The sequence below is a fragment of the Anguilla rostrata genome, chromosome 17, assembly GCF_018555375.3.
Source record: "Anguilla rostrata isolate EN2019 chromosome 17, ASM1855537v3, whole genome shotgun sequence".
In the NCBI taxonomy this organism is placed as follows: domain Eukaryota; kingdom Metazoa; phylum Chordata; class Actinopteri; order Anguilliformes; family Anguillidae; genus Anguilla; species Anguilla rostrata.
The window spans coordinates 27,089,747-27,114,626 of NC_057949.1; the positions used below are offsets into that span (position 1 = coordinate 27,089,747).

The 24,880-nt window shown below is 48.4% G+C and overlaps 1 protein-coding gene and 1 long non-coding RNA gene across 4 annotated transcripts in view; both read right to left on the reverse strand.

Moving 5' to 3' along the window:
* scpep1 (serine carboxypeptidase 1) overlaps positions 1 to 24,880 on the reverse strand; it is a 397,664-nt gene that overhangs the window by 296,182 nt on the left and 76,602 nt on the right. The gene's annotated exons all lie outside the window — the stretch shown is intronic.
* The window catches only part of LOC135243712 (uncharacterized), an 83,749-nt gene that overhangs the window by 15,368 nt on the left and 43,501 nt on the right, over positions 1 to 24,880 (reverse strand). The window contains exon 3 of one of the 3 annotated variants that reach the window (XR_010326758.1): positions 1,679 to 1,987. The exons of the other annotated variants lie outside the window; for them this stretch is intronic. This is a non-coding gene — a long non-coding RNA (uncharacterized LOC135243712). Of the gene's footprint in view, positions 1 to 1,678; positions 1,988 to 24,880 lie in introns of those variants that run through there. 3 annotated transcript variants of the gene reach the window in all.

Consider the following 24,880-nt stretch of genomic DNA (forward strand, 5'->3'; position numbering starts at 1 on the left):
CACAGGTGTACTGATCCTGTACGATATGGGACTTTGCCCCCTCTCACTGTTCTGGGCTCAGGCTGAGGAGCTCAGGGTGGCGGTGGTGCTGCTGCTGCTTGCTGGCAGAGGGGGATTGTGGGGCTGTTTGTGTAACTGTATGGATGATAAGATCACCCTGTGGTCTAACTGTAAGGCCCGTGTCACAGGCGGAGGGGACAGACTCAACGGCGTGCTCAGAAAACACGGTTACGGTAATGTTAGAGCAGATACGCCACAAAGTTCAGACTGCTGTGTGTGTGTGTATGTACATACGTGTGTGTGCACGAGTGTGTGTGAGAGTGTCTGTGCATGCCTGTGTGTGTGCCTGTGTGAGAGTGTGTGTGTGTGTGTGCGTGTGTGAGAGTGTCTGTGCATGCCTGTGTGTGTGCGTGTGTGTGTGTGCACGCGTGTGTGTGAGAGTGTCTGTGCATGCCTGTGTGTGTGTGTGTGAGAGTGTGTGTGCGCGTGTGTGTGAGAGTGTCTGTGCATGCCTGTGTGTGTGCGTGTGTGAGTGTGTGTGTGCACACGTGTGTGTGTGTGCGTGCGTGTGCATGCCTGTGTGGTCCCCAGGGTGAATGGGCACGCTGTGGGAGGCCCATACAGTCCCCCCCCCCGTGGGGAGCGTGTGCGATGACCACCGTGTTTGTGATCAATTATGGGGCCACGCCCGCTCAGCTGGAGCAGGTGGTAATGAGCGGGGCCACTGTGGGCTGGAGGGGCCGAGGTGTTAATGAATCTCACACTGTTACAGAGCACAGGGACCTGGGGGGGGGGGGGGGGAGCTTTCATCTGCACACCCACCCACCCTCCCCGCTGTGTGTTTCCGCTTCATTATTTACTCTCGCTCACAAGATGCTTCTGCTCCCAAACAAAATATGAAATCTCTCTTTTTCTTTTTAAATCATTTTTTTCTGAAAGGGAAGAACAGAAGAGGTGTACCGTAAAAGGCACAACGCGTGCGTCATCGCTAATCTTTGGGCTCTGGTGTTTACGGCTGTGGTCTGAGAGTGTGGTGGCGCCGCCAGTTAGGAACGCTTAACAGGTGTGTGTGTGTGTGTGTGTGCGCATGTGGGTTTGTTTGAACATGCGTGTCTGTGTGTCTGTGTGTGTGTGTGTGTGCGCGCATGGGCATGTTTGTGAGAGAGAGAGGTAGACTGAGACGATGTGTACTGAGCTCCTTGCGTGAACGTGCGTGTGAGCACGTCTGAGCTCCTCGTGTGAACACGCGTGTGAACATGTCTGAGCGCACTGCAGTTTTACGCTGTGCGAGCGGCGCGTTCCGCAGAAGGTGCTAGAAAGCTGCTGGTTTGTCATATTTCCGTTTCGCTGGTGCTGTGAACGCCGAGACAGATGGGACAGATGTTGCTGGACACAGCAGTGTGGCGCGTGCACAGTGTGTGCGTTTAACTGGCCTGAGCCTCTGCTAAAGCGTTCAGTCTGTTTACACCGTACCTGTGCGCACCTGTCGTCTGCGCTCCTGGGCAGGTAAATCTCACTAGAACTGGAGCCCCATTTCACTGTTTGGACTCAGATCTCAAGGAGACTCGGACTCAGAGAGGGGGATGTCATTCCAGTGTGCAGCTGGTCTGTGGCATGGCCGATTATGTCAGCCGGACATGAAAGGGATCTTTTATTTGAATGGTCTAATATTTGTTTCTTTGTACATCATAAAAAAACATTATATAGTATGTTGCTGAAAGCATTTTGTGTGCCGTTTTGTTCATGAGCGCATGTTATGGTTATTTAAAAATAAGGCGCACACGCACTGCTCTCTGGGGACGTTAATACTCAGCGTTGTACGTCCCTCTTTTCTGACCGGTTTCTGGATGGAAGGGCGGTGGCGGGGACTGATGAGGAGAAACGGGGGGGTCGATGGGCCGCCCCCTGTCCCGCCACAGCATGTCTCTCTGCCCGTCCCGTGAGGTGGGGTGATCCGTTAAACAAAGAACGAGAGGTTTCCGTGAGTCTGCGGGGGGAACGGCAGTAAGCAGAAATGCAGAGATAGATGGGGGGGGGGATGACATGCTGTGGGTATTGTGTTTAAAAAAAAAAATTTTTTAAGGACGATCAAACGAGCTGTGCAGAGTGGCGGGGGTGGGGGGGTGGACGGAAAGCTGCTGACAGCACAAGTGTTTTCAACAAAGGGAAAGTGCTTTCATATGAAAAGAGGGCATTCATCCATTTTGTTTGCGGTTATGTGCTGCGGAGTATTTCAGTGTTTAGACCACGTGCGAGTGTGATCAAGCACGTGTGTGTGTGCGTGTGTATGGGTGTGTGTGTGTGACTGTGCGTGTGCGTGTGCATGTGACTGTGCGTGTATACATTTCAGGATTAGACTGATCGCTATGAGACCTGTTGATGGAATGTCTGTGAACACACTGTTTTGTTTTGGTTTTTTTTTTTGCTAATAAATCCACTGCCTTGGTTACAGGAAATCAAGGCGTATGTAAAAACACAGTCTCTGACCTGGAAACCAGGCCCTGCCGTAAATACAAACACAAAACTTCTCTGTTGAAAGAACTACACACAAACACAGGCCTCTGCTATTCAGCCACGGAGAGATGCAGGGCTCCGTCATTCAAACACAATCAAAACACACAAACACAGGCTTCTGATATTCAAACAGAGCCACATACAAACACTGGCTTCTGATATTCAAACAGAGCCACATACACACACAGGCTTCTGATATTCAAACAGAGCCACATACAAACACTGGCTTCTGATATTCAAACAGAGCCACATACACACACAGGCTTCTGCTATTCAAACACAGTCACACACAAACACAGTGTTCTGCCATTCAAACACAGTCACACACAGGGTTTTGATATTCAAGCACAGCGTTTTGTAGGCCCTGCCAGCTCAATGGAGTCTGGGCGGGTTCAGTCTCCTGAACAGAATGATTGTTATGGTCATATATGCACACACACATCCCACGACATACTTTAAAACCTACATAACACTGTTACTAAAAGTTTTGAGTCTTAAATAATAAGAGTCTTAATAGTTTTTTATACTTTATGCTTCAACTTTAACCTGTAAAATTTCATTATGGTTTTTGAAAAAAAATCAAACAATAAATCAAAGACAATATGATATGTAACAGATGGGCTGGGCCTTTTTTGCCGATGTGGTTTTTCCGGATCCCGCAAGGATCTTGTGTGCGTTCTCATAATAATAATATTTCCGCTGTCTGTGCGTATATTGTTTGAAAATTGAAAGTAGAGTGAAAACGCATAGCTAATTCATAAACAGCTTTCTCGGACAATGGTTTAATTGACAGCCGATTATTCTGTTAATATTTTTAATATGTCAAACAGTTGCTCTCTAGTGGTCCTGCCGGTCCTGCTAAAATACAGCACTCATTACATCATCTCTGTCTCCTGCCTGACACACAATCAGGTTGGCCAATCAGAGAGCTGTTTCCTGGGTGCTAGCTGCAAGTGCATTTTTCCATAACTTTACACTGTATTGCGGATGAGTATTTATTTTTGTTCTATTTTTGCCTTATCGAGAATGAACAATGAACGCCACAGCAAGACGGGCTGAAAATTCAATCTACCGAGAGAGACGGAGGGAGGGAGAGAGGGAGGGATGGAGGGGAAAAGCACTGGCCATCATGAAGCTTTCCACAAAGGGCAGGTCTCCTGCGAGGCGTTACGTCTACAGGTTACCAATGTCCCATACGCAGCACACAGACTACCGAGTAGTCAGCTTGTCATGGGACGCTATACACTGTAAGATGGATGAATATTTCATCAATAATGCTGTTTGTATTTTTGCAAAAAGAGAGAGAGAAAAGAGAGAACAGAACTTTCCCTTTCATGAAAGCTTGGGAGGAGTGGAAAGAGGTCACATGACCACCTCGAACTTCCCTCTTGTCAATCAACAGTAATAACTGAGGATAAACCAAACATAGCATTTACTTCCATTCATAAAAAAAGGAATTACTGGATTAATGCTTGGTTGGTTTTTGGGCCAGGGTCTGTGATTAAAGAATGTCTGTACCTAAAAATAAAATGATAAACAAACATGCTAAATATTTAGACGCCCCCCCCCAACAGACACAAGCTTGTCTGCTTTTTCTCATATCCAAAGTAGAGATTGAGAACTGGTAAATACAGCTGGGCATTTTCCAAATTTGGGGAAAGAATGGAGGAAAAGCATTAAAGAGACAAACTCATTCTCTTCAACCACACACACAGATAGAGGCTTATTCTCAGACCACAGTTTGCCACCATTAAGCCGCACCAGTGCAATGCCTCAGCCTACGTGTGGTCTGCAAAACTACACGCAAAACCACTCGAATGGTCGCATAATCCTTTCTTTAAGAGAGCCGAGCAGTCGCAGTCAATCCAGGTGTCTGACCGCACGGAATGATCTGGAATCGGTCTGTCTTGGTTTTGTCATGCGGACTCACGTCATGCAACCGTCCAATGAATGAACGGATGAGTGGAGCTGGCGGCCAGATTTGCGAGCCTAGGGATTTAGCAGCGCGTGCGTAAGAACGGAGACGCGCACACAGACGCACGCGCACACACACACACACACACAGGGAGACGCATGCACGCACACACACACACACACACGGAGACACACGCACGCACACGCACGCACGCACACACACACACATGCACGCACACACACACACACACACGGAGACACACGCACGCACACACACACACGCACACACAGATGCACACACACACGCACACACACAGGGAGACACATGCACGCGCGCACACGCACACGCGCGCACACACACACACATGGAGACGCACACATGGACACAGACGCATGCACACACACACCCACGCACGCACACATGGAGACGCACACGCACGCACGCACACATGGAGACGCACAGGCACACACGCGGAAACGCACGCACGGACACAGACGCATGCACACACACACCCACGCACGCACGCACACATGGAGACGCACACACACACACACACACACACACACACCCATGCACGCACGAACACACACACACAGACGCACGCACAAACACAAACACACACACACACACACACACAGACCCACGCACACACAAACACGCGCACACCCACGCGTTTACGGAGAAAAACAGGGAGCCTGCTGGGACACTGGAGCGCAGTCCGCTCCCTCCGTGTGTGGCAGGAACGTGCCACTGGTGCAGGGATGAGGGATGAGACCGCAGATCTCTGCAGCGCAGTGCAGGGCCTACTCCCCCCATCCCCCCCTCCCCTTCCGGGAGAGATGGTACGGTCCGACCGGTCTGCCCAGGGCTGCCTGCTTCTTCCACTGCTGGAGCTGACAGCATATTTCCAGCATACGCCACCGGCGAGCCGAGCTAAAACACTGTAGCAATTAAACACACAGCCTGAGCCACAACACGGCGGCAGGGTGTCACCCACACGCCCCCCCCCCAGGCCGTGTCCAAGGCCTGAGAGTCCCAGATGTGCCACCTGCCACCTGCCACCTGATCCGCTGCAGAGGAACGAGGGAGGAGGAGGAGGAAGAGAGAAAAGAGAGAGGGGGGAAAAACCTGAGGCTGGCGCGAGGCTGAAAGGCGGAGTGAAGGAGAGAGCAAAAGGGAAGAAGAGAGAGAGAGAAAAGACAAACAGAATTTTCCCTTTCAGATATGGGAGGTGGCTTTCTGTGGAAAGAGGTCACATGACCCATGAGCCTCCCCCTGTCAATCAACATGAATGACGGCGGATGAACGACACGTAGCATTCACTTCCTCATAAAAACCCAAAGATCAATGTTCATTATGTTTTTATTCCTGAAATGACACACAACGCACCGCCTAAGGGTCACCAAGCACACCTCCGTGACTTCACGGTTTGTTCCATGCTTTGTGTTTCACCAAAAAATGTTCTTTAATTGAACAACTTCCTCGAAAAAGGTGTTGAGTGGTGAAGTCCTTGAGACACCTCTCATGGAACAGAAAGCTCCGCAAAATAAACACCACACCTGCCCTTTATAAATAAAAATTATTGTTTGTGTATTCTGTTAAGGAAATTAACAATGCTCTTAATCCCAGGAAATACCTCTAACGCATTGAAAAAGAATGTTGTTACACAGCTAATTGGACCCCATGACAGTGTAGGTTATACACAAATCTTAAGCCAAGCTGTAATAAATGCAATTTCCCATTTCTATTGGTTTTCTTCAAAATTTCAGGCTGTCTGTACAGGTAAAGAGAAAATGCCTCTGACTACGGTTTGTTTCAGCACTGTCGATTGAGGATTTACGACCATGCAAATGGAGATTAATCATCCAACATAACTGCCTGACATTATGACATTATACACTTATCTATTTGCCTGGCAGACACATGTAATCCCTTGATGACTGTCTTAAACACACAAACCATTTACATAGCTGTTCAGGTGGAGCACCTTGCTTAAGGGAATGACCACACCCCCCATCTGCCATGCGATCCTGCGAACTCCCATTCACAAGCCCAGTTCACACTCACTACTACACAAGCTCAGTCCACACTCACTACTACACAAGTCCAGTTCACACTCACTACTACACAAGTCCAGTTCACACTCACCACTACACAAGCCCAGTTCTCCACTACACACCCCCTACACATTTACCCCTACCAAGCCCAGTTCAACTCGCCACTACACACAGTTCACACACTCACTCACCACTACACAAGCCCAGTTCACACTCACCACTACACAAGCCCAGTTCACACTCACCACTACACAAGCCCAGTTCACACTCACCACTACACAAGCCCAGTTCACACTCACCACTACACAAGCCCAGTTCACACTCACCACTACACAAGCCCAGTTCACACTCACCACTACACAAGCCCAGTTCACACTCACCACTCCACAAGCCCAGTTCACACTCACCACTACACAAGCCCAGTCACACTCACACTACACAAGCCAGTTCACACTCCACTACACAGTCCAGTTCACACTCACCACTACACAAGCCCAGTTCACACTCACCACTACACAAGTCCAGTTCACACTCACCACTCCACAAGCCCAGTTCACACTCACCACTACACAAGCCCAGTTCACACTCACCACTACACAAGCTCAGTCCACACTCACTACTACACAAGTCCAGTTCACACTCACTACTACACAAGTCCAGTTCACACTCACCACTACACAAGCCCAGTTCACACTCACCACTACACAAGCCCAGTTCACACTCACCACTACACAAGCCCAGTTCACACTCACCACTACACAAGCCCAGTTCACACTCACCACTACACAAGCCCAGTTTCACACTCACACCACTTACACAGCCAGTCCAGTTTCACACTACCAAGCTAAACCTACACAAAGCACACTCACCAACAACCAGTTCACACTCACCACTACACAAGCCCAGTTTCACTCACCACTCACATACTACACATCCCGCATATCGATCCTTAAACATAGTAAGTGCTTTTTGAAATCGAGCAATGAGAGAAGCAGAACTCGCACCAGGACAGAACCCGACCGCACCTGAAGGTATTCAACGTATGTTTTCACTGTATTCATTTATTTTATAGCACATTTTACAGTAAGCTTATGGAGTGATCCCACCTATGCATAATCATCCTCACTGAGAATGAAGCACAGATGTGCTATTCCACTGAGACACAAGACATACAGTACTGAAATGGCTAAACTCGCAACAAATCAATTTCAAGAAAAAGAAATGCGCACCCAGAAAACAGAACATGGCCGACTATTAAATGCTGACTAATGACTTCAAACTTGAGCCATTAGGCCATTTTCTCCACAGAGGCAATTACAGCAGACCGCTCAATATCACGAGAGAAGGAGAGATTATGTGGCTGAGGAACGACTAGCCTATTTTTTTAAATGCTTTTCCTCACCAATTAGTAATTACGAGGTTCACCACAATTCGCAAGTCATGCTCGCACGGACACAAGTCAGAGGAAGATGCTTCATGCGGCAGCTCAACAGGTTTACTTGCAGGCGCCCAATCGACCAGCAGGGGTCACTGGTGCACAATGGGAATGCCGTCGTCTCGGTCAGCAGGACCACTCCCCGTCCCTGAGCGACGCTAGAGCCGATTGTGCGTCGCACCACGGAGTCGCTGGCCACGGTTGCCATGGGCACGGTCTGGATTCAAAGCCTCAGCATGGGGCCCAGCCTCGCCCTAGAACAGCGCCTTAACGAGATGAGCCGCCCAGCAGCACTTCAAATCTCAGCAAGCTCAGAACACGTACGAGTGGACGCGAGTTTGCGCTCACTTCCTCTTGCTCTGCTTTTCTGTTAGCGCTCTACCCTCCTCAGCCTGTGGCCAATAGCCATGGACGGCCTCTACCAATGCGTTTAAGGGCAGAGATGTTATCAGGAGGAAACCCTACGCAGGTAGTATTACGCCTCCAGGACAGCCCAAACACGGCCCTGGTGAACAGGAGGGGGAACGGCGGAACTGCAGCGCTGGGCCATAGGGCTGAGTTACGTGGCATCCATGACCACATTTCCGTGTTTCATCCTGCTAAATTATTTCCGTTCTTTTGTTGTTGTTTTTGTTTTTGGTCATACACGTTAAATTTTTCAAGTCTTAATGCACCATAAAAAGCACCCACAGGATTATAGATGGTTGTTGTTCAGTTATAAGGCAGCTAAGGCTACCAGGCTAACGGCGCATCTATACCTCATTGTGATGTCATAAGCAGTGGGGGAGGGGCAGAGGGGGAGGCTCCTCCTCTTTGTTTTCAGCAATTCAACCCCAGGTATAGCTCAATACCTCTCCAGACCCGTTATAAGGCACAGTCTTGCAGCCTAAAGGTCACAGGTTCGATTCCCAGGTACACACTGCTGTTGTACCCTAGAGCTAGGTACTTAACCTGCATTGCTTCTGTATATATCCAGTATATAAATGGATACTATGTAAAAAAAAAAAAAAATTAAAAAAATTTTAAGTTGTGTAAGTTGCTCTGGATAAGAGCATCTGCTAAATGTCTGCAATGTAATGTAATTTTTCTTATACATTCAAAGAGTTTTCCACAAAAGACAATCCATCCATCCATCCATTATCTATTCCTGCTTATTCCTGGAGAGGTTCACCAGAGGTGCTGGAGCCTATCCCAGCATGCATTGGGCAAGAGGCAGGAATAAACCTGGGACAGGTCACCAGTCCATCGCAGAAAAGACAACAGAATAACAGTAAAGAAAGAAAAAACAAGAGGGGAAAGGGCAAGTGGGAAATGGAAGTTAAAATAGATCATACAATAAAAGTCTTATGGGTAAATGAAAAATAAAAAGGAATTATAGATAGTAAGTTTAAAAACGGTGAGTTTTTAAAACAGATTTAAAAGTCTGACAGTGAGGCCTTGATACTTTCTGGTAAGAAACTCCATATTCTGGGGGTCTGGATAGAGAAGCTCAATCACTCTTAGTTTTTCACTGGGACCCAGCTGACACAAAATGTTCTTACAGTGTTACAGGAATGTTTTGTCAAAGTTGTAACACTGCCACTATATCGCAGCCGCATTGTGAGAACGTTTTATGTCAGTTGGGGGAACCCCTTTTATGAAGGGCCTGGCAGACCATTGTTCCCGCTCAGTAGGCCTAGCCAGCCGCTAATCAGATCGCAGAACAGATCGCAGAAGCCTTTATTGCAAGGTGATGGTGCACGCTGCTGCACAATTCCACATCTGGGAAATTGAATGAAAAATAAATTAATTACAGCCGCATGTACTAGCAGCTGACTAATTGAGAAATGGTCTCCTGGCAACGGCCAATTGACTCCAACCGTCATGAATAAGTAAGCACGGCACAGACTTTGAACGACTGCTGTGCGACGCAAACAATGTTTGTAGGATTAGGATCGACCTGAATTTAAAATAGAAATACGAAATACCGTCATAAAATGTTCTCTTTCCTATCATCGCCTCACTATCCCAGTTCTGTGGGGGTGAATGATGTTGTAACAGGGTTGCAAAATGAGTCTGTTTTGTGTGAGTTTACAGACGGTGTGATAACAGCTCTATTTTGGCAAAGCGTTCTGTAGGCATGCTGCACACGCAGCCTCTCCACCGTGGCGAAGATCACGGGGCGGATGTTTTAGATTCTGTGTTTCCAGACAGCTGTCAGAAGGGGAGGCCTCGTTTCCTACCGTGCCTCAGCGCTCATCTAAAGCTTCTATTCATCAAGTCTGGAGTCCTGGCACGCGGAAACGCGCCGCCAGCGCATCTGCGAGTCTGTCAGAGACCTCCCGCCGTTTCCGTGTAGCTACAATCATTTCCCAGAAAAGACGCTGCGCACTCGACAAATTCAAATCGCCGCGAAGGTCGATTGTGCCATGTTTTCAGCTGCGGAGAGAGCAATGTCCCGCAAATCCATTCAGGAAAAATATATTTTTTCGAAACAATATGAACGGAGCTGAACTGCACCCTGGCAGAATTTTAACATTCAGAACAAATCCTTCCCGGAAACGGCGTTTCCCTGGCAGCGGTTTCTCGTAACTCCAAATTACCCAGTCAAACAAGTCGGCTGAGAAAAGGTGTCAAATTGGAATGGGCTTTTCTAGCTGGCTTTAGGAAAGTGTGTGCTCAGTATGGAAGGTGTTAGATATGTTCAGCAGTCACACATTTCACCTAAAGCCAGGTGTGTGCTTGCTCTGATTATGGTTGAAACACATTTGCCTAAATCACATGTTCTGCGCATCGCTTCAGGTGCTTAGGAGTAAAGACTGTTTTTTTGGCGGCGCCTTGATGCTGTAATTCAACCAGGTCTTGAGATTTCGGTTGGATCTGAGGTCCGTTTCAGGTTTCACTGAACAAGCTTGTTGGGGCTGCTCAGTAAGATAGGGCATTTGCACATACAGGCAGGGGTCAATTCCAAATAATGTATGCATATATACAGCGATAATATTGACTAAATGTCTAATTGACTAAACACACAAAACAATTAAGCTATGTGAAGTAGCCAATACATTTATAATGTAAGTTTATGTATAATTCGTGATGGAGAAATGCTGAAGCAAACAATTAGCATTATTTTTGTCCTCAATACATTTTTCGTTCATCATGTTTCATACTTAGATGTAGGTAAAACAATGCCAAATCCATGTATAAAATACAGTATTGCTGTTAAATCTACTGTAAAGGTGATTCTGGCTTTATTATTCTGGTGGGACAGAATGCACGATAAAAGTCGCAACGAACCAAAAAATTGCATGGTAATATAATGACACAGTCTACGAGGCATGTATTGTACCTCTCAGATTTAATAAGCAAAATTGGTCGAATTAGGCACCGTGCCATTTTACCCCTTCGGTAATAATAACAAGCTCCAGTAATAGTAAGTCACAAGGCGCACGGCGACGGGGAAAATAGGGGATGATGAAACCGCCGGACTCGCGCTGCAATGCAACCCCGGTGCAGCCCGACGACATGATGTAACGATGTCGCCGAGGCTCTGCGCGAGGTTACGACTGCCAAGGCGATTCGCGGTCCCCCGACGCGCGAGTGTTGTGCGTCTGTGGGGAAGCGGATGACGCAAGCGGGGGACCTTTGCGCGAACCTGCAGGTAAACAATCTGTACTGTGTGTCACGAGCGGCTTGGAGGGGTGGGGTGGAGTGGGGGGCAGGGGGCCAACAGGCGAACAGATGATTTACTGCAAATTATATCAGGCTCTCTGTTTGTAATGTATTTAGATTTGCGGTACTAGTATCCAAATCACGAAATACGATAACCTGACCTATATGCTAAGGCAACATTATTACGCAATTACCGATAATAATTTTCTATTCAACGAATTACCATAGGCAATCAATATATGTAAAATATAATATGAATATAATATGTAAAACCCACAGACATTCAAATTTGAATTAAACTGAAAGAGATGCAAAATCTATATAAAATGAGTAATAAAAAATCTAAAAAAAGAGAACACCTTCAAAGAAGTTGAAAAAAGTATTTGCGTGTATTGTCAAACCCATGCAAATACATTATAAAACTTCTTAACACATTACTGAATACATTTTTTTTAAACTATTGTCTAAATACATTCTGTTTTTCCATATGTTCAATATTCTTAAAAATGCACGAATTCAAATAAATATATGCAGCGTAGCAGACGTGAAAGAACGACGCACTCAAATTTTTACAGTAGGCTAGTGACGACCAGTTCATGGCATCTTGGTGACAACAGCTATGGTCTGGGACTAAAGTCTATATGACAGATAGGGTGCGTGTGGAACTGTACTAATGAGAATGCGTTCCCCTGTAGCGGTTCCTCTCTGATGCTGAGGATCACGGAGTGCACGCGCACAGTTAAATGCCCAGCGTTAATTCAACTGTAACAGAGTACATATGAGCCCATTAGGGACCACATGTACTCTGCGAGTTGATTTAACGCTGAACGTTTTACTGCGTGGACCAGTAAACCCTCCCAACCCCATTCATTACAGCACCAGCCCCCCCACCCCCACCCCAGCAAATACCATGGACTGGAAACTCAAGAGCAGGAGAACAACTCACTCTGCACAGTTCTGAGCCTCTCCAAGAACACAGACGGCTTAAAGTGGGGCACGGTGACATGGATATTCTCATATAGGCTTATATTTGTAGACATCTGTGTCTTGCTATTGAAATAGAGAACTGGAGAACTCAAAGAGTATTAATAAACTGAGAAATCTTCCGGTCTTGCTGTAAATGAAATGTACCATTCCTTGTCCTGATCTCTTTGCACAGTTTTAAGAGCAATGTAGTGTTTGTATTTTATATATTTTGTGATTTCTATTTTATGTTGTATGTGTGTGTTTGAAAAGCCCATCTAGAGACAAGCATTGGAAATTGGCACATGCTACAAATGCTGTGATATACTGCACAGGATTTCCATTTTACCATAATGTGTTGAAATGTATCTGTCCTTATCAAATAACCCCCCTCCAAGTAGAAATGAGATCTATGTCCTTGGATCTAGGTGCTGATGTCCTCCTACCCCAACCCCCCTATCCCCCCCCCACACACACACACTTTGGAAATATATCTGACTACAAACCAGTGAACAAATTAGCCTTTCAAACTCATTTCCATACAATACCATTCAAGATAACTCCCGATAAATTCTTCTATTTTCAAAGTGACGGTCTCGTGTGTACATGCCAACCTCTTTAAGGCCGATTTCCATTCCCTTTCCAAACAGGACTCAGCCCGGTTTTTCTCAGGGGTTGCTGATTACATCACCTTTTTTAGCAATTCAGTTAAACACAAACACAAGTTAAAGACATTAGCTACATTCAGATAAGAGAGACAATGCAATTTCTGAATGCTGAGATAATAATGAATTACTATCCACGAGTCAACAAAAAACAGAAAGACTATTGAGTCTGGCGGTCTTTCTTCTCATACCTAGATCCACACAGATCGCTATCCGTCTTGTTAGACGTGGACGTGCCTCTGACTTGTGCAGCCTGCACAGATAGAATTTTGTGTCTAGCTATGACACCAGTGTATAGGCGAAGGACTACGGGGTGCTGATATGCTAAGTTTTATGCGTATGTTAGGACCTTAAAACTGCTAGGTGCGTGGGTGGTAAGAGTCAAAGAGGAATGCCAGGTCAAAGTGAATGTAGTTTATTCTACAGTGTGCTGTTCAATAATGGCAATATACAATGCTGCAAAATGTGTGCGTATGTTTTGAATGGCTGTCCGCGTATGATGCTGCAAAGAACACCGCGTGGAGTAGACCGCTCGAACCACGGCACTTTTCGCCTTATATACCCGAGGATACAGGAAAACCCCAAGTTGTCAAATAAAGACACAATCATAAAAAAAAAACAGTTCCTGTAAACCTATCACACCGGGTTAACCTTTGCAAGTGACCACACCATGAAAGACGCCAACTTAAGGTTCACATAATGCTGATCCAGTAAATCGTTTAGCAACTTGCCATTGCACATTGCGCCTTTTTATCAAACGCTGCGGACTCCCTGTCAGCACAGTAAACACAGACCGCTTTCCATTGGGGGTCTCACAAGGGGCACACTTCTGTACTATGTGTGTGTGTGTGTGTGGTGTGGGGGTGGATGTGGGGGTGGGGGGGCAGTGGTCCGTGAACTTGTGGGAAATATTATTGTCCCAGTACCGGGAATAATATAACACACCTCTGTCCCAGGCCCAGGAATTCTCACTTCCCAAAAATCCTGTCGGGCACAGCTGCTAGATAAGCCCTGTGCAGCCTTCTCCCACACAATCCCCAGTGACAGCGCAGCAACAACAAACTGGGCCTGCGTCAAACACTTAAATGATGAGTCCAAAAAACAAGGACATCAGCAAACCTTTGTCAGGGTTTTTTCTTCTTTTTTTTACCAAAAAGCTTAGCTCTTTAATAAACGCTGGTGAAATCTGCGGCAGGGAAAAATGTGCGGACGCCCTTCATTTTTGAAATTCACCGTTTTGCCTCCGGCACCGTATTCTGAACTTTCCCCCCCAAGTGTGGGGGGCAGTTCACTTTGTCTTTAAATACTTAAGTGATGAAATACCAAACGAGGGACCTACGGGTGGGGTCAGAAAGGCCCGGAATCATAGCAGTCGAGAGACTGCATTCAACATTCCGTGAAACGCCACTCCTGAGGACGCCCAGGGCCATTTTGCTGTTAATCATAGCAGGAAGCCCACGGGCTTAAAACGAACACGCCAATTATGAAAGTCTTAGCCCCCCACCATTGAGCGCTCTCACTCTCGCAGCTGGGTCTGGCGGGGGGGGGGGGGGGGGGGCTGGTCTTCTTTTCCCCTCGAACAGGGAATACCGTCGATATCATCGACTGGTGAGAAAGGCGTTGGCATCTCACGCCGCTGGTTCACAGCCCCCCCCCCCCCACCCAGCCTGTAGTTATTGGAAAATGGAGGTGATGTGAAAACCATGACTCACGCGGAACAGAGCGGGTCCGTAGCGCTGGCAGCTGTGGTGCGTGGGCGGGGCGGGTGCAAGTGCGAGACTGACAGACAGGTTTCGCATCGACTGTGTAAGTAAACACCAACTTTGGGTAAAAAAAAAAAAAAAAAAATTTTTTTTTTAAAGAATGAGGAAATTCGCACGCAGTTGCAGTCGGCTGACAAATGACAACGGACAGAAATGTTTATCTTCGCCGATAACAACATCCTGAATGATTCAGGAGATTATCTACAAATTATGCGGAAATGGAAAACCTCACAGATTATGAAGTAGAAGAAAATATCTCTCCCTTACATGGGCTGGTTCAGGGGTTCTCAATCTTACCCAGAAAGGGCCGGTGTGGGCGCAGACTTTGGGCGCAACCAAGCAATTAACACACTGCTTCTACTAATCAACCACTAGAGTCTTTGCTGAGAACCTCAATTAGGAGAATCAGGTGTGTTACTGCCTGGTTGAGACCAAAGCCTGCACCCACACTGGCCCTCTCTGGATAAGAATGAGGACCCCTGGGCTAGTTCATTCCTACAGTTTGTCCTTTACTCACTGTGGCCTCTGGCCTGCTTTGTGGGGGTAAACTGTAAACTGGGAACTGTGAAAAATTCTTTGTAAAATGCAGCACACAGAAACCCTGCATTGTGGAGAGAAACCCTGCGTTCTGGTGATAAACCCTGCGTTCTGGAGAGAGAAACCCTGCGTTCTGGAGAGAAACCCTGCACTCTGGAGAGAAACCCTGTGTTCTGGAGAGAGAAAACCTGCGTTCTGGAGAGTGAAACCCTGCGCTCTGGAGAGAGAAACCCTGCTTTCTGGAGAGAAACCCTGCGCTCTGAGAGAGAAACCCTGCGTTCTGGAGAGAGAAACCCTGCGCTCTGGAGAGAGAAACCCTGCGTCTGGAGAGAAACCCTGCGCTCTGGAGAGAGAAACCCTGCGCTCTGGAGAGAGAAACCCTGCGCTCTGGTGATAAACCCTGCTTCTGGAGAAACCCTGCTGTTCTGGAGAAGAACCCTGCATTCTGGAGAGAGAAACCCTGCGCTCTGGAGAGAAAACCTGCGTTCTGGAGAGAGAAACCCTGCGCTCTGGTGATAAACCCTGCGTTCTGGAGAGAGAAACCCTGCTTTCTGGAGAGAAACCCTGCGTTCTGGTGATAAACCCTGCGTTCTGGAGAGAGAAACCCTGCGCTCTGGAGAGAGAAACCCTGCGTTCTGGAGAGAGAAACCCTGCGCTCTGGAGAGAGAAACCCTGCGCTCTGGAGAGAGAAACCCTGCGCTCTGGAGAGAGAAACCCTGCGCTCTGGAGAGAGAAACCCTGCGCTCTGGAGAGAGAAACCCTGCGCTCTGGTGAGAAACCCTGCGTTCTGGAGAGAGAAACCCTGCGCTCTGGAGAGAGAAACCCTGCGTTCTGGAGAGAGAAACCCTGCGCTCTGGCGGGACGAGCCGCCCCGCGGCCCCTGAAGGACTCACGCTTGTTTGTCTTTAATTCGGCTCCATCGTTGTTCCCGCTGCACGGCGGGACGGCGGACAGGCCTGGGAGATGGATTAATGGGGTTACTACGGAGACGCCCGGCTGATAGCTCTACCCACAATGCATTGCAGGGAAGGGGGGGGGGGGTTGACTGGCTCCTGTTCACTCCTGGGGTCAGTGAGGGAGGAGGACCCATTCCTGGCATGCTCAAACCCCCCCCTCGCACCCCACACCTCTGCCCTGCCCCCCCCCCACCTCCTCGGACCACCCCGCACCCCCCCCCCAAGAGAGGCAATCCATCATCACCCAGGTCTAAATATAACACAGACACACGCCCCGATGACCAGTCCTCCAACTCCCCACACCCCTTCCTGTCTGTCCGTCCTTCCTAACGTGCACTCCTCTACTTCCTGATTATCACTATTATCGTTATTAGTCATAATAATAAGAAGAATGATGACAGTTGTTACAAATATTAGACGATAGTCATAATTGACTTAATTATTCTTGGAATTATTATTAAAAAGTATGCAAATGATAATGGCCATTTCTTATATTATAATGTATTATTTTAAACAACCAAGTTCGTGATAACAACAATCACAAAACACCAATAAGCAATGTTTTATTAATCATAAATGCAAAACTAAAATAAGAAATCACATATTATTATTATGTATGATGTCTTATTATAACTGCAATTACCCTCTGTCATCAATGCCGTCACATATTAATACAGTGAAGCTCTTATTTTCAAAGCACTTTTCCTTTTCCCACATTTATGATGCTGAGCATCATGATCAGAGCGATTATACTTTTATTTATAAGGTTACGTTGGCACAGTAACGGATAAATTGAGCTGTGGAAATGAGCCTTGTGCTTTTTAGTTTTTTATTTATTTATTTTTTTCCCCTCCGATGCCTGCTATGCTGCCGAGGATTCCCCCAAACCCCCTGCCCACACCGCACCCCCCTCCCCCCTCCCCGCCCGCCTCCACCTGCTGCCAGGATCATTCCGGCATGCGGCACGCGGCACGAAATCCCCCTTTCCAGAGGGCCGGATTTTGGGATCAGAGGGATTTGCACACCTCGGTTTCTAGCTGCTAAATCATCACCCGAAATTCATTATAAACCCACCACTCCCTTAGAATTCTCCTCGCCTCTTTCCACTTCTGTAGAAAGAAGGAAACATTTCTTTTTTTTAAAGAAGGGAGGACGTGCAAATTCAGCACGGTTGTTAATGATTGAGAAAGAGGTGGAATGCTCAGGGAGTTGCTAGGAGACCTATTTGACACCCAGATCAGCCAGTGAGTGACCAGGAAGTAGTCAACACTTCAGCTCGCAGGTCACATTGATTTAATGACCAGCAGAGCTGTCGGGTGCATTCACTGCTGCTTCATTGACCGGTTAGGGATTTGTAAGACCTTAAAACTGTGTGTGTGTGTGTGTGTGTGCGTGTGTGTGTACGTGTTTGTTTGTGTATGTGTGTCTGTATGATTACTCATTCCAACATGGGTAATCTCTTATTTGTGTACCCAGAAATTTAGGATGGAAGAAATATGCACATCGCAATTTTCCTTCATACGTGACTTGAATAACCAGTAACTGTACCGCAAACAAAATAAATGATATTTATTTATTTATTCATTTTTGACATTTTAACATCAAGGGGCCCTGAGGATGTGATCAGGGCAGTCTTAAAAAGAGCATTGCTAATGTGCTGCTGTTTCACCGCAGGGAGGGGGAAAATTGGACAGAAACATACACGCACGGACGCGCACGCGAGCGCACACACACACGTACAAAACACATGCACGCACGTGCACACACACACACACACACACACACACACGCACACGCACACGCACACACACACACAGCATGCGCTGTCTATCCCATGGTGCTGATGGGAGGTGTAATAATGTGGGTGAGAGGGCAGGGTAAATGTTGTCTAGCGCTGGTGTGTATCATCACCCAGAGCTACTGCCAATCCTCTCCCTCTTTCCCTCTCCCTCTCTAGCTCCCTCGCTCCCTCGCTCTCTCTCTGTCTGTCTGTCTCTCTCTCTCTTCTTTTTTTCCTCATCTCTCCCCATCATCCCCTCACTCCCCCCCCACACAAATTCTCACAGCTTGACCCGTCTGGCAGCGGGAGTGTGGGAGGGGGGTGTTTTGGGGGGGGGGGGGGGCGATGTGTCTGTGCACGTGGTGGTAATTAAAACCACAGGCAACGAGGGCAAAGGCAGCCATCTGTGCCTCCCCTTCCGTCCCCCACAGCCGAGCTAGCCAACCCCCGTGCGGCTCAGAGACAGACATGCAGACCGACACAGACAGACACACGGACAGACACACGGATGGACACACGGACCGGCACACGGACAGACACACGGACAGACACACGGACGGACACACGGACGGACACACGGATGGACACACGGGCGGACACACAGATGGACACACAGACAGACACACGGATGGACACACGGACAGACACACAGACAGACACACGGATGGACACACGGATGGACACTCACAGACAGACATGCAGACAGACACACAGACAAACACTCGGATGGACACACAGACCGGCACACAGATGGACACACAGACAGACACACGGACAGACACACAAATGGACACACAGACAGGTCTCGCTATCCGCTCACACAGCTGGAATGCATGCCCAAAGCCTCCGCGCCCCCCCCCGCGCCACCGTCAGCGGGAGCAGCTACTTAACCCTGTCACGTTCAGCACACGACTCAACCCTCACCCCATAACAGCACTTCTCTGCTTCTCACTCTACCACCTGTGCAGAGCTGTGCAGGCCTGTAATAATAATAATAATAATAATAATAATTATTATTATTATTATTATTATTATTATTATTGTTATTATTACTACTACTATTATTATTATATAATACAGTGTGGTACTTTATGACATGCTCCTACTACTATTAATAATGATACACTCTATTCAGCACTCTATGACAAACTCACTGTAAAAACGTGCTGCAGCCAAGTTCCCACCCTATGTACAATATCTTCACCACCCCCCATGATTAAAATATGTCAGTTTCCATTCCATTTCTGGGAGATTTAAAAATAGTTTTGGGATAATTTTTTCCATATAGGCCAAACGTGTGAGACCATAAGCTCAACCTGCTAAACCAGTTTCCATTAAAGATGAAAAAAATCACAACATACTCTATGTTCCATCCTCTCAAATCAGCCTTGTCACCAAACTCCAACTTGGGGGGGGGGTAATTCTGACCCCAGATGTACAAACAGCATGAGTTTTTTTTTGTTTGTGAGAAATTACTAGCATCCTACACAGTGTTCCTGTTGGTAATTCGTAACCTTCCTCATCCTTAACCAACATTCCCAGCATAGTGTTCATATTCTTCATATTTCTGGGACATTTCTTCCTGACAAGGTTAGACATCAATTATTTTCTATTGGAATGAACAACAGGCTGCAGGGTCTAAGTTGGTGAGAAGTTGTGTGTGTGTGTGTGTGTGAGAGAGAGTGTTTGTGCGTGTGTGTGTGAGAGAGATAGAGAGTGTGTGTAAGTGTGTGAACGTGTGTGTGTGTGAGCGTGTGTGAGCGTGTGTGTGTGAGAAAGAGATAGAGAGAGAATGTGTGTGTGTGTACATGTGAGTGTCTGCATGTCTGAAAGAGAGAGTGCCTGTGAATGTGTGTGTGTCTGTCTGTATGTGTGTGTGTGTAAGTGTATGTGTGTGTGAGAGTGTGTGGAGCCAACTGGCTGGGAATGTGAGAAAGCCACACTCACAGCTGCCAGTCAAGGTCGCTGAGATCGCTCGGTGATGCGGCTGGCTGTGAGCTGACCCAGCGTGGTGTGGATTAGGTTAGGCACGGATCGATTACTCCTGCCTGAGCTAACCTGAAGGGAGCCGGCTCTGGAATTGCCTCCTGCTGTAATCTGCCCTCCACTGGCTGGCCTGGCAGTGCTATGTGTGGGCACTAAACATGCTAATAGCTTTAGCACGTTCATAAGTTCACGTCAGGGAAGTGTGAGTGTCATCGCCATGTTAAAAACACACAGTCTCAAGCGCTTTATGTAGTCTATGCGCAGTTTGCACTTTAAGCAAGCGCGGGTGTGCGCGTGTGTGTGTCCGGGTGTGTGTGTGTGTGTGTGAGTGTGTAGTGTAGGGGAAGACCACAGTCTCTGTGTTGGTGGTTTTGACGTATACAATAGTGATGGACATATTTATGACAGTGATGTGCGATGGTGAGTATAACCTGGGGGTGATTGGGGATGTTAAATTACACGAGGGCGACCTTTAACCCCGGTGACTGTGGTGATAACCCGTATGACGGCAATGCTAACCTGCACGGCGGCCATGTTAAACCAGCCTTGCCCCTCATAAAGATGGCCGCCTGGAATTTCCATCTCCGACCATTAGAAGAGCGAGAGATTAAAATGAGATTTACATATTAGAGTAGATCTGGTCCCGCACGGAGGTGTAGGCACTGATGTGGGGGCGAAGGGGGCGGGGCGGGGCTGGGTGCCAGGAGCCAATCGGATGGTCGCAGCAAGCAACCGCCACTCCCAGCCTAATGAAATCCCGCAACCTGACGAGATGATCCAGATGGCATTTAACGAACACAGAGATGGCCAGGGCAGGGGAGGCACGGAAACGCTTCCAGTTACAGGGCCCTAAAAGGCCTGGCCTTTTCCAGAGGATGTGCTGATGAGGAAAAATTAATTCGGCTCTCGGTCATCGAGCACCGCCGTTGCTTTAAAAGCTGCCAAAATCCACACGACTACAGATGACTGGCTTCAACCTTTCAGTGTGTGTGTGTGCGTCTGTGTGTGTGTGCACATGGATAAATTTGACTTATGTGGCTATGATTTGTAAAATGTATTTATCTATGCCAACTGTGAGCAGGGGGGCAGGTAAAACTCGTTTTCCACACATTGGTTCTGCAGCATTAATTTTAAATAAAGGACCATCAACCGACAGAAAGATTGGTGGGAAAAGCAAATACGTTTCGTTGCCACACGGATGCCGGAGAACGTAGAGAACTTCCAAAACGAAAGGCCTTAAAATATGAACCTGCGAAAACGACAGCGTGACGTCATACGTTGTTTTTTTTTTTTTTAAAGGCAGATGTGAGCTCTCTTAATGGGTCTGCGTGAGCGGCGTTGATGGCGCTGGCTGGCAGGACGGATGAGTCACACCAGGCAGTGACTCTCTGACTCACCGCTGCGCAGGCGGGGGGGGGGGGGGGGGCGGGCGGGTCCCACGGGATTCGCCGTGAGATTCTACGTCTGCGCGAAAACGTACGGACACGGCGCGAGCCTCGGGGGCGAGGACGTCCTAAAGGAACCTCGCGACTTACTCGCGGTGAACAGTCATAACCACCCGACGCCCGGACGAATGGAGATGAGTATCATAACCACCCGACGCCCGGACGAATATCATAACCACCCGACGCCCGGACGAATGGAGATGAGTATCATAACCACCCGACGCCCGGACGAATGGAGACGAATATCATAACCACCCGACGCCCGGACGAATGGAGACGAATATCATAACCACCCGACGCCCGGACGAATGGAGACGAATATCATAACCACCCGACGCCCGGACGAATATCATAACCACCCCGACGCCCGGACGAATATCATAACCACCCGACGCCCGGACGAATGGAGACGAATATCATAACCACCCGACGCCCGGACGAATGGAGATGAATATTAATGCGGAGAGAGAGAAAGAGCGAGCGAGTGAGACAGAGAGACAGAATGAAAGAGCGAGCGAGTGAGAGAGAGAGACAGAGTGACATCACGGTCCTGAAACGATGAGCCGAGCGTCCCAGAGATTCGTGGTTTGAAAGCCTGGAGAGCCGTCGGTTAGTCTGAAAGGGCTGTGAAGTCACTACTCAAACCCAGCTTCAGCTGCTTTAGCTTTTATCTTCATTTATTTATTTACCTTCATCTTTAGTTTTATTTTTAGTTTCGTTTTTATCTTCTAGCCCTCCTCCCCTTCCCTTAAGTGGCTTTCTGTCGCTTGCCAGGCCGCCACTGTAAATAAGAATCTGTTCTTGATGACTTGCCCGGTGAAATAAAGGTGAAAAAAAAAATTAAAGAAATAAAACGTAGCTCAGGTGCCGAGGTGCGTTCGACGGAAGCTCGCGTACGGTTAGCGGCGGCGCGCGGATGAGGCAGAACCTTCTGCGTGGGAGAGGCGGGATCTGCTCTGAGCAGTAGGCCGTGCGGCGGGGGGGGGGTTCTGGCTGGCGTATTAGATTATTATCGGGTCTGCCGCCTCCGCACCACCCCCCCACCCCAGAAAGACAGCGCGAGCACAGCACCGCGCGGAGGGGGAGGAGGAGGAGGAGGAAGGAAGGAAGCAGCACGGGCCAATCAGAACGCTGACGTGTGAACACCCGGCAGGTCTTCTTCCGCAGGCGACGCATGTCAGGCATTAGGATCAGCAGACCTCAAAGCCTGCCCACGCAACTGCGAGCGCGAGGCAGAGATAGCGGTTTGGAGCAGCGGCGGCGGCAGCAGGTCGCTACGCGGATCCTTGAATGCGGGGGGGGAGAGAAAAATTCTCTCACGTAAAGACCAGACCCAAAAAAACTCGGTTTCTTCCTTCTTCAGCAAAAGATATTCAGCAAAATTTTCTCACGGTTTCTTCCTTCTTCAGCAAAAGATATGAAATAAAGCTTCTTTTTTTTTTTTCACATGCACACACACACCACACACAGTGTGTAATGGAGTAACAGGAGTAATTCACACTGTCTGTTAGAGTACAATCATGTGTACTGTGAAGACCCGGCCATTCAGCTCAGGTAGACCTGTGAGTTTGCTTATTTTCGACAGCGCATCCAGCACAGCGGCAAGCCTGATCTGCTCTGAGCTAAAACAGACTTTGAGTCAACATCCCCTATAAACAAAGACAGACAGGTACACACACACACACGCACACACGCGCACACGCACGCGCACACGCATACACACGCGCACACACACGCGCACACACACGCGCACACACACGCGCACACGCGCACACATACACACACACACACGCACACACACACACACATACACACACGCACACACACACACACACGCACACACACACATACACATACATGCACACACACACACACACACATGCATACACACACACACACACACACACTCTGTCGTGTTAATGCCACCCCGCTCCACGCTCACAGAGCCCCAGCGCCAGCGCAGAGGAACACGTTCGGGGCTGGAGAGCAGAAGTGAGCGGGCCTCGGTGAAAGAGACAAGCAGCCGTAGCGTCTCATCGGAGGTGGACCGGGCGGCGTGTGTAAGTGAGCGCACTGAGTGGGCCTCCGATGAGCCCAGCTGCCTCTCACACGCTCTCCCACAGGCCCAGCGTAGCGTTAGCGTTCAGCTTAGCGAGACGGGCGGAAAAAGTGAGTCCCCCCCCCCTCCTTCTGCATCTAGCTGTTTGGGCAGCAGTGACACCCTGCAGCGGAGGTTGGGCTGGGGCAGGCTGGGGGACGGGGGGGGGATGAGGGGGTGTGGCTGCGACCAGCAGGTCATTATGCAAACGCCTCATGTTGAAGGTGAATCAGTTTTTCCACGAAGCGGGCCGGCGCTAGCTCGGAGGCTAGCCGCCGCCGGCGTGAGACTGCGCACCGGGGGCCAGGGGGAAGCATGCGACCCGCGGGTCTCTGTAAACAACGCGCGGTTCGATACAGCAGGGGGCCCTGCAGCAGGAGACCGCTTTTACAGGAAGGGGTTTTCGGGTGCTGCAGGGGACGGACCTCTGATGAGTCATTCAGTGCTCGAAGGCCAGGCGTTTCAAAGGAGCTCTCGAGCGCTGAAAAGCACCTTTCCTTCACGCGGCAAACAGCGTGGCCTTGTTGCCCAAAGTTCACGACCTTGTGTTTTCAGTACAGGAGGGGACGTGTGTGCACTGGATCATGTGACCCAATTACAACAATGTGGGTGTGGTCAAAAAACAGGCTAAATCGGTCCAACTTTCAGTTTGAAGCCATCCCGGCAGGAGACGTAAACACAGAACCTAAAGCAACTGCTACCTTTCCGCTGTTATTTATAGACTCTTTCCACACTGAGGGGAAACAGGGGACTTGTGAGGACCGTCTGAAAGCACGGTGTATTAAACTCCATTTCCCAGAACACCACTTTCTCTGCCATCTTCCACCGCCACAGTGGGGCTATGATCATATATTACCAACAGACCAATAACCTCCAATGCTGTATATTTTCTTTGTACACTGCTGCAAGATATCGACTTAAAAAAAAGACTGCACGGTAAAACTGCACGGTATCCAGCTAGAAATTGATTTGAGAGTTCCATGTACAGCACAAAAAATGAAAATAAATAAAAAATAAAGCTCAATAGAATTATACTTTCTTACATCCGCTCATCAGCCATGTCCTAGGCTTTATGGGTAGCTCATACGCGACAGAGCAACGGAAACTACAGCGCGGCT